Source organism: Macrobrachium rosenbergii, chromosome 11 (assembly GCF_040412425.1).
Source record: "Macrobrachium rosenbergii isolate ZJJX-2024 chromosome 11, ASM4041242v1, whole genome shotgun sequence".
Lineage (NCBI taxonomy): Eukaryota > Metazoa > Arthropoda > Malacostraca > Decapoda > Palaemonidae > Macrobrachium > Macrobrachium rosenbergii.
In genome coordinates, this window is record NC_089751.1 from 2,233,930 (window position 1) to 2,234,179 (window position 250).

A 250-nucleotide genomic window follows, 5' to 3' on the forward strand; every position below is an offset into this window, starting at 1 on the left:
TTGAAGAACTATCTCATACGACTTCACGTGTTACAGGTCTTACTATATATTATATAGTTTATGGATTCCGTTAAAATAAAAATAGATTTCTCAGCTAGACAGTGTCAAAAGAATTCATTCGTTTTAACAGAAAACTGCAGCTCCTTCAATAATGAGTTTCCTTTCATGGAAGAGAAGAAAACTGATAAGGGAGTGCTTTTGCTCTATCCAGCTTTGTAACCCTTTTTTTTTTATCATTCTTTCTGCATAA